The sequence below is a fragment of the Canis lupus genome, chromosome 11 (assembly GCF_048164855.1).
Source record: "Canis lupus baileyi chromosome 11, mCanLup2.hap1, whole genome shotgun sequence".
Lineage (NCBI taxonomy): Eukaryota > Metazoa > Chordata > Mammalia > Carnivora > Canidae > Canis > Canis lupus.
In genome coordinates this window covers 32,469,857-32,477,044 of record NC_132848.1, presented here as the reverse complement: position 1 = coordinate 32,477,044, position 7,188 = coordinate 32,469,857, and positions in this window count along the sequence as shown.

Genomic DNA, 7,188 nt, shown 5'->3' with positions numbered 1-7,188 from the left:
CTCTTTGCAGGAAAAGTTTACTGACCCCTGTCTAGTTCAGAGACCCTTAAGCTATTTTGATTGTGTATTCTTATTAGTAAAAAACCAAAAAACAAAAAGCCCACATCGCTTGAACTACATATGTAGATTTGTTTATTTATAAAATATTTAAATGTACTACCATTCTAATATATTTTTTCACCATAAAACACCCAAAATAGAAGTTAAAAATAAAAGTTAATTCTAGTATTTTTTTTTTCCTGACACCTCTGTGGATCACTTTGACCCTTTGTTGGTCTAGAGGTTTGGAGATTGATATCGACAATGATTTTTAAACTTAATGTTTACAAAGCAGCTCTTAGGGGTTATAAGGAAAGAATTGTGTCCAATAGCATGGATTTGAATTCAGGGAAATCCCAAATCTTTCACACTATATAATAGTATATATCCTGTGTATATGACAGATTTCATTCAAAAAAGAGAATTTTATGCCTAGGACTAGTTTACAAAGGGACCAGACTACTGTTTCTGGTCATGATGGAATAGCTGGGACTGGACCTGCCCTCCCAGTGTACATTACTGGAGACAGGATAGTGTCCAGGACAGTGCACAGTGTGGGACCTTGTCTCCCTGACAGAAGCAAAACAAAGGTGTGCTCCCTTCCATCATCCCAGCTCTCTGCTTGGGGACACTATCCTGACAGCACCGCATGGTGGCCTTGCTGAGATGGAGAAACAGTGATGGGAGTTCAGGAAGGCTGCGGTGGTAGGTATCTATGGAGTAAGGAGACATAGAGGCATGAACCCCAACATCCCACCCCTTATCCAGGTGGCTGTGTGACTGGGTGAGCTCAGGGGGCCTCTTGAGGAATCACGTCTCATCTGTCTGTCTGTCTATCCATCGTTCTTGCTGCATGCTTATTTGAACATGTTCACCCCTTAGCATCAGAAGGCAGTAGGATGTTTACACCTCACATCTGAGCCACACGCTGAGCCTCTCCCCTGAACTCCGTGGTGAGGAAGTAGGCTTGTGGGAGAAACTGGCTGAAGGGGAGCCCTGACCATCACTCTCATTGTGCCTGTGTGAGCACGAAGGGTCACCTGTGCCAAGGCAGGGTCTAAGCGATCCCGCTTTCCTCACCCTTTCCTGCTAAAAAACACGAATGAGAGATGGAGGGTGGGGGCCTGCCTTTCAGTAAGAGGCTGGTGGCTGGAATGACATTTTGGAATCAGGTAGATGGGGATTCAATCCTGTCTAGTTTATGAGTTGTTTCACCTGAATCTTGTTTCCTGTTTAATAGGAACAGTGTGACTTGTCCTGCAGGGCAGCTGGGGGGCAACTGAATGATTTTCTCTGTATAAAATCAGACATAGCATAGACCAACACCCATCCATGCACTGCAAAGACTATAAGGGTAAATCATAACAATGACATTATTATTATTGAACTTTGTGGCACTAACCAAGAAGGATACTTATGTCTCCCTGGATGCTTCTGCTACACGAGGCCATCACTACTACCTCTGAAGACCCCAGTGAATCCTCTTCCATTTCACATTCCCCTCCCCTCTGTACTCTGTGCCATTCCCCATCCCCATTACTTCCTACATTTTACTTTTTAAATTCCTTGCAAGCAAGCATCTTAATTTCTCATACATTTGCTAAGAAGATCGAATGAACCTTGTCTGTGGACAGCACAATGCAGGTGCCCATTAGTACAACTGCTTTATTTTTAAATTCGCCATCATTATGTTGCTACAGATTGGAGTTCAGACAGCTACTTGCTGCATTTTTGCAGCAAAATGCCCCAATTTCTACAGTCAAGTGCATTTTATTTTCCTGCTCTGTGTTCGTTGTTAGGGTGACAAACTCCCATAAATTTCATCTAATCTGTTCTGGACTAAGAAACCAGATAACTTGAATTCCTTAAAATTGTGAATTGGCTCTCAGTTTGGCCAAGGGTGTCCCATCTTGGAGGGGAGAACATGAACTTTGCTGCTTGCCTGTAAAGGCACTTGCTTTCATGTTTCAGAGGGCTTTTGTTTACTACTCACATTTGGACCGTGTGCTGAGGAGCAGTGTTTCCCAATGTTGAATCGTTCCTATGTTTTTACTGCATTTGCTCGTGCAGCAAACCATTATTGTGTGCCAGACATGTTCTAGTTGGAAATAGAGAGTTTTGAAGTACCATTTTCCCTCTAAAGAGCTCCTGCTTCTGTGGGACAAAGGGGTATCTGGTCACTTATGCCACAGAGCACTCTGTGCTGTGAGAAAGGTCCCCAGATGCTTGGGGACAAGAGGAAGAGCCTCAGGGCTGAGTGGTCAGGGGAATCTTCCTAGAAGAAGTGACACTGAGCTGGCTTCTGAAGGTAGAGTAGAAGCTGGCTAGGCCAAGATGACTGGGAAGGGCATATGAGACAGAGAACAGTGGGTACCTCCCCTAGCCTTCTTCACCTTTATCCAGGATGCTGGAAACTTTGGAATCCTCCTTGGCCTTGCTGCTTCCTTCTTACCTCATCAACTCCACTTATTTCTAGATACCCCAGCTCTTGAGTTACTCTCAGGCCTTCTTTTTTCCACATCTCTAGTAATCCTTCTTGCCCAACTAGTCTCCCATCTCAATGTTCTGCTCAAGCCCACACAGCAATCTGAGTGCTCTCCTGCTCAAACCCTTCAAGGGCTTCGTAGGCCTCCACACAAAATCCTAGCATCTGTTCTACCACCTTTGAGACCCCTTCCAGACCATCACTGCTCACCTCCCCACATGCACCTCCTGTCCCTCCCCTGTGGTCACTCATGACAGCCATGCTAGCCATTGCCCCGGGCTTCCCTCAAGATTTTATCTTTGTCTTTGGTTTTCTATCATGCTGGTGATTTCCTAGTCCTTCAAATATCCCAATTCATTCCTCTTCAGAACCTTAGCACATGCAACCTTCTCTGCTCCCACTTACTGTCTGGCCAGAGTACACATATCTTTCAGGTGTCAGCTTAATTGTAGTCTTCCTCAGAGAAGACTTCTCCAACCTTCCAGTATTTAAATACTGCTTCTCCTGCCCTATTTTTCCCCTTTATAGAACTTACCATAGTTTGTAAATTAAACATCTACAATGGTATTTGTTTGCATCTTCCACCACACCCCAAGCTCCGAGAAGAAAAGAAGTATACCCCGCTTACCCCCTCTATTATCTATTACAGTGTGTGACACATAGTAGGTCTCAATATGTATAAGTTGAGTGAATGAATAAAAGGGATGAGTACTCCTTGGGGAAACATATACACCTGACAATAGTCAGAAAAGTCTTGTGCATTAGTATCCTGTTGATGCATAACAAATGACCACAAATGTAGTAGCTTGAAACAATATAAATTCATTATTTCACAGTTTTTGTGGGTCAGGAATCCAGACACAGCTCAGATGGATCCTCTGTCTCATCAGGTTGTCTCATCAGGCTGCATGTAGTCAAGGCACTGGCCACATATGGTTCTCAGCTGGGGTCCTCTTCCAAGCTCATTTTGATTGTAGGCAAAATTGAGTGACTTGCGGTTGTAGGACCAAAGCTCTTGCAACTAGATCCTGCCCTTCTCTGAGGCAGCTTTGCTTCTTCCTTCTTGACACTAGCAGGATAATCTCTTTGAGTATCACTTTTTTTCCCTTTAACTTTAGAATAGTTTCAGATTTATCACAAGATAGGATGGAGAGTTCCCATTTATCCCACACACACTTTCTCCTATGGTAAACATCTTACATGAGTATGGCATATTTATCACCATTAATGAACCAATAATGAACCATTATTATTAACTAAAATTCATATTTTATTCAGATTTCCTTATGTTTTTCCCAATATTATTTTCCATTCCAAGATCCCACTTAGGATCCCACATTCCATTTATAGTTTGCAATCTACATTTACAAACAGCCTGAGTCTGGTTTCAAAAAACATGACACCACTTCAAAGCTTGTGCAGGTGTCTTGGAACAGAGAATTCGTTATTCTTCCTTCCCATCCATGCAATATTGCTGTTATTCACTTTGCTTATCCACATTATACAAACATCTAGTACATTGTTACCATTATTGCATTAAACAATAAGTTATATTCTAAGTCAATGAGAATTAGGAAAATAAAATATTTTATTTTACCTGCATTTATTCCTTCTACAACATCCTTCCTTTCTTCCTTTCTTTACATAATGCAAGTTTCAGACCTGTATAATTTTCCTTTATCCTGAAGAATTTCTTTTAACATTTATTGCAAGATAGATCTGTTGGTAATCAAGCTCCTCTGATTTTACTTGTCTGAGAAGTCTTTATGTTTCCTTCCCTTTGAAAAATTATGCTGGATATAAATTTCTAGGTTGGTGAGCTTTTTCTTTCAATTTTTTTTTCAAATTTTAAATATTTCACTTAATTCTCTTCTTACATGGCTTCTGATATAAGGTTTCTTGTGGTCCTGGGACGCCTGGGTGGCTCACTTCAGTTGGGCACCCAACTCTTGATTTTAGGTCGGTTGTGGTCTCAGGGTTGTGGGACTGAGCCTTGCATCAAGGCTCCAAGCTCAGTGGGGTGTCTGCTTGAGATTCCTCTCTCTGCTGCCCCCCACACCCCACTCCCTTTCTCTCTCTCTCAAATAAATAAATGAATCTTTAAACAAAACAAAACAAAAACCCACAAAGTTCCCCATGGTTCTTATCATTGTTCTTCTAAGGTGTATTTTTCTTGTGGCTTCTTTTAAGATTTCTTATTTGTCTTTGGTTTTCCACAGTTTGAATATGAATGTCTTGATATTTTGGGATTTGTTTTCCTTTAACCTCATTGATGTTCTCTGGATCCATGATTTGGTGTTGTTGATTCTGGAAAATTCACAGCCATTATTACTTCAAACATTTCTCTTGCTTCATTCTCTCTTCTGACAGTGTTTCAATCACGTGTATGTTATCCCTTTTGATGTTGTCACACAATTTTTGGATGCTCTATCTTGTTTTTTTTTTCTCCCCATTTGTTTTTTTCCCTTTGAATTTTCTTTTAAAAAAGATTTTATTTATTTATTTGAGAGAGAGAGACAGAGAGACAGAGAGCACACAAGCAGGGGGAGGAGTAGAGGCAGAGGGAGAAGCAGGCTCCCCACTGAGTATGGAGACCAATGTGGGGCTCAATCCCAGGACCCTGTGATCATGACCAAAGACAGACACTCAGCTGACTAAGCCACCCAGGCTCCCACCCTCTTTGAATTTTCTTCTTGGGATATTTCTTTTGACCTATCTTCAAGCTCAGTGGACCTTTCCTTGACTGTGCCAAGTCAACTAATGAGCCCTCTGAAGGCATCCTTCATGTCTGTTGCTGTGTTTTGATTTTTAGCATCACTTGATGGTTTCCTGGAGTTTCCACCTTTCTGCTTACAGTACCTATCTGTTCTTGAATACTTATCTGTTCTTTTTCCATTACATCTCTTAATATATTAATTATGGCTATTTTAAACTCTGTCAGATAATTTTGACATCTGTGTCATATCTGAGTCTAGCTCTGAAGATTACTTTGTCTCTTTGGACTGTTTTTCTTGCCTTTTGACTAACCTTGTAATTTTTTGTTGAAAGCCAGACATGTTGTATCAGGTAACAGGGGGTCAGGTAAATAGGCCTTTAGTGGAAGGACTTAGGTTAATCTCTCTGGAAGACATGCTGTGTTAATGTTTGCTATAGCTACAGGTGCCAGAGGTTGCCCAGTCCTCAATGCCTTTACTTATGTCTTTTTTTTTTTTTGTGACTTTCCTCAGTACCCTCCCCAGAGTCTGCCCCTTGCCATTGTTTTGGCCAAAATCCACTGTTGTTTTACCAGAGCCCTGTTGGAGTGGTGGAAAGGTATGAGGAATGGAGAACATTTTAAACCTTCCCATTAAATCTCAGTCTTTCTCTGGGTTTGTGTCTTGGGGCTGTGACCTTCACAAGTATTTCTCCAGTGATAGAGCTTTTACCCTTCTCTGTCTCCCCCCACTTTCACTGGCTATAGTGTTTTTTATCTGTTTCTTTGAAGGATTTATCCTTGTTGACTATGTTTTTCCTCCCTGTCGGTGAGCTGGGAATGTTGAAGCAGGCTGGAGTAGGTAGGATCCCCTTCCCTTCAGTTAGATAGCCTGGCAAAGCTCTTCTGAAGGGGAGGCCTTTGTAATGTAGTAGGCTCCTGGTATATCTCCAAATGATTAATTTGTACTCTCCTGCCTGCAGAGCCAAGAAGGGATCTTTCTTGGAACCTGGGAGGGTTCCTGGATGTAAACCTCACAAAAGTGTGGGTCCTCTTAAGACTGTGGCCCAAGGAGTTTCTTACTCTCATGCGAGTCCACACTGAGCCTTCAGCAATTTGTCAAAATCACCTTCTAAGTCTTCCTACCAGTTTATGAGCCTAGAGGTTTCTGCCTCAGGTAAGCAAATCTCACCTGTGCTCTCTAGAAAGGACTGTCTTTCTGGATTTTAGAGTGGCAGTTTCTCTTACATCTTCAGTTATCTCACAGTTCCAAAAAATTCATTGATTTTTCATGTTGTCCAATTTTTTTCTTGGTGTAAGGATGGGAATGTCAATTTCCAAGCTCTTTACATGTCCAAGTTGAAACTGATGGTCCTTTATTGACTTTTTTTTAGGCATGCACCGAATTAGGTCAGGCATTTAGGATAAACTCCCTTTTGATTCATTTAATCCTAGGAAAGAAATTCCACATGTTTATAGGTATCACCCACACTCAAGGGAGGAGACTGCATGCAGCACATACACCAGAGGTGGGAATATACCAGGGGGTGGGAATCTTGGGGGCCATATTGAAATTCTGCCTACTACAACTTGCCAGAGTAGGTGACATTTGAACTTGGATTTAAAAAACAAGTGGTATTATGCTGAGTGAAATAAGTCAATCAGAGAAGGACAAACATTATATGGTCTCATTCATTTGGGGAATATAAATAATAGTGAAAGGGAATAGAGGGGAAGGAGAAGAAATGGGTAGGAAATATCAGAAAGGGAGACAGAATATGGAAGACTCCTAACTCTGGGAAATGAACTAGGGGTGGTGGAAGGGGAGGAGGGCGGGGGGTGGAGGTGACTGGTGGTGGGCCCTGAGGGGGGTACTTGATGGGATGAGCACTGGGTGTAATTCTGCATGTTGGCAAATTGAACACCAATAAAAAATAAATTTATTATTAAAAAAAACAAGTGGAATGAACTG